Source organism: Ochotona curzoniae, unplaced genomic scaffold, assembly GCF_017591425.1.
Source record: "Ochotona curzoniae isolate NIBS_2020 unplaced genomic scaffold, NIBS_Ocur_1.0 scaffold_2453, whole genome shotgun sequence".
Lineage (NCBI taxonomy): Eukaryota > Metazoa > Chordata > Mammalia > Lagomorpha > Ochotonidae > Ochotona > Ochotona curzoniae.
The window spans coordinates 245,330-248,362 of record NW_024467094.1 but is presented as its reverse complement, the minus strand read 5'-3'; positions in this window follow the sequence as shown (position 1 = coordinate 248,362).

Below are 3,033 nucleotides of genomic sequence, written 5' to 3'. Positions count from 1 at the left end.
GCTGTGTTCTATTTACTGGATGCGTGTGTGGGCTTGAGACCACGAAGAATGGGAGTTGTTGTATCCATTCTTGAGCCCGTATTTTCCCCCCACAGGATAAAAAACCAGGCCGGAGGCTTTGGTACAAAAATACTGTATATATATTTTTAATACGTATTTATTTTGAAAAAAAATTTTTTTTTTTTTTCTGTAAGGCAGGGGAAGGGAGAGAGCTTCCGTCTACTAGTTCACTCCCTGAATGACTACAGCAGTTGGGGCCAAAGGCCGGGAATCTCCTCCAGGTCTCCCACGTGGGTGCAGGGGTGCAAGCACTTGGATCGTCCTCGGCTGCTTTTCCAGGTGCATCAGCAGGGAGCTGGATTGGAAGGGGAGCTGTCGGGCCTTGAACCCATGCTCCTATGGGAAAGGTAACACCACAACCTGGCCCCAGCAAGCTTCACCTACTAATAAATCCTTTTCTGTTAACTTCAGGCTGACACGCAAGGGCCTTGGTCGTGTCAGAAAGTACAGTTAAGAGAGCAGGTTTGGGGGCTCAAGAAAGAAAAGGGGCCCAGCGCAATGATATGTAGCACCTGAAGTCCTTGCCTTGCGTGAGCCAGGATCCCATAATGGCACAGGTTCTAATCCCGACGGCTCTGCTCCCCATCCAGCTCCCTGCTTGTGGCCTGGGAAAGCAGCAAGGACAGTCTAAAGCCTTGGGACCCTGCACCTGCATGGGAGACCCGGAAAATCTCCTGGCTCCTGGCTTCAGATCAGCCCAGCTCCAGCCTTTTCAGCTGCTTGGGGAGTGAACCAGTGGATGGAAGATCTTTCTCTCCGTGTCCTTTTCTCTGTATATTTGCCTTCCCAATAAAAATAAATACATCTTTAAAGAAAAAGTTGATAGTTCCTCCCTGGCTGTAGAGGAGAGGCAGCAATGACCAAGGGGGAGGGGCTCTCTCAAGTAGTGCAAGCTGGAAGGCTTTCCTGAAGACAGCCAAAGACAGAGCAGGCCTCCAGGTGCCCCATGGTTCAAGCCCACACTCTTTTTTTTTTTTAATTTTGTTCATATATCTGAGGTAAAGGGAATATTGAGGGAGAAGCCCTACCCAGTCTCCCACCCACCCCCGGTCCCAGGTGTGGGGCATGCTCTGAGATCCTTGCTCAAGTGGTTTTGATAGTTCACCGGTCATGAATCACTGCCAATCTCGCCACTCCAGGCACGATGAGGTCGTTGAAGAATCCACTGATTGACATAGTCCATCATAGAGTCTGCATTTGCCCTGTGTTTCGCTGCCAACACATAGCTGAGGTGGTGGATTGACCTGTTCTATCTTCTGTCTTTTCTTGGTTAGGGTTCTGAGTCCGCCATTTCGATTGGGGAGATCCCCAAAAGAAACTCTGAGGTGTTCCCAGTCCAGATTCTTGTATGTACTAGCAAGTACAGGGCCCATCACAGTCCATCACCCTGATCAGCTGGTGGTTGCAATTGCTGGGTTGGTTCTGTTTTCAGCCCCGACTTCCACTGGAACCAATAGGTGTTGCAGTCCAGCCTGGTTCTGCCCAGCACACAATTGGCTCTCACATAAACAAGTGAGAGCTGCAGCCTAGTTGGAGCGACCCACAATAACCCTCACCAGGTCTGCCCCCTACCCTGGTTTGCTGGTATGTGTAGCAGACTAGGCCAGTCTGTCCCATGTCCCATTCAGCTCTCATACATGTCAATGGGTATTGAAGCCTAGTTCCATCTAACCAGCTCAACTACCCAGCCCTCACAGATGTTGCTGGGTGCCTCTTTGTCTAGCCACCCCAGCCCCTGTCCTAGGTTTTTTCCCCTCCCATGGGAGTGGTAACCCAAGAGGGAGGAGCCCACTATTTCTCTCCCAGGTCTCTCTCATTCCCAGATTATGCACTCTCCTTGTGGTTCTATGGTTAGACTTGACAGTATCAGCCCCCAGTGCCAGCTTCTGCTGTGGCTAAGCCCCAATAACCCTCACCCACTTTAATTTTGTTTGCACCAGTAGGAATAATCAGCCCATCCTGGCTTTCCCTGATCTGGTCCACATGAGGCGAACAGGTGTTGTAGCCCTGCCTAGTCTGGTCTGTCCCCATCCTGGCACATGCCCTCCAGTGGGGTATCTGTCCAGCAAAGGAACCACCCCTTATTCCCCTGGCGGCTCTGCCCCCACTTCCTGAGTCTCACGTGTGCTGGTTGGGTGCTGCAGTCACATCTGGCACAGGCAACCTCACCTTGGCATTCCGTGTTGTGTAATGCTTTTGTTGCGACCGAACCTGCCTCGACCCACACTCTGCTCTGGCATTCGGATTTGCCAGTGGATGATGTGAACTGATTCAGCCTGGTCCGCCCCTGACCCATGCCAAATGTATGCCAGTGGGAAACTTTCCATGACCTCTTCTGGGCTATTTCCTTCCATGCTTCTTGCGCTTACTTAAGCCCACAACTCTTTAAAGTCAAATCTGAACCCGTCCTCTTCTTTACCCCTGCCCTACAAGGGGCCCTGCGCTGAAGCCTCAACTCCGTAAAATGATGCAGCTTGGGGCAGATGGCTCCTGTGAACTGACAGGCAAGCTGCTGCCTGGGAGCATCCCTGGCTAGGGTCCTGGCTACACCAGCTTTCTGCTGTAGCTTCCTCCTGTTGCCGATGGGAAGCAGTGAAGGAAGGCTCCAGTCCTGTGGGAGACCTGGGTTGAGTTCCCAGCTTCAGCCTGGCTTGACATTGTGTGTTCTAGGGGGTTCCTGGGGGAGTAAAGCAGCAGATTGGTGTCTGTTTTATTTCTCTGAGTCTCAAATAAATAAATAAATGCTTTATTTAGGAAGGAAGGAAGTTGATGGGGGTAAGTAATAAAACAGAAGCGGTCCTAGGAATCCTCTCCTCCATGTGGCCTGTCATGGCCACCAGCTGTGGCTGTGCGAGCACAGAGAAAGTCAGACAGCGTGGTTGTGTCCTGCCCTGCCACCCTCCACTGCCGTCCGAAAAAAGAGATCAAGGCAGGAAGGGAGGGAGGAAGGGAGAGGACATTGTGCCTAATTAT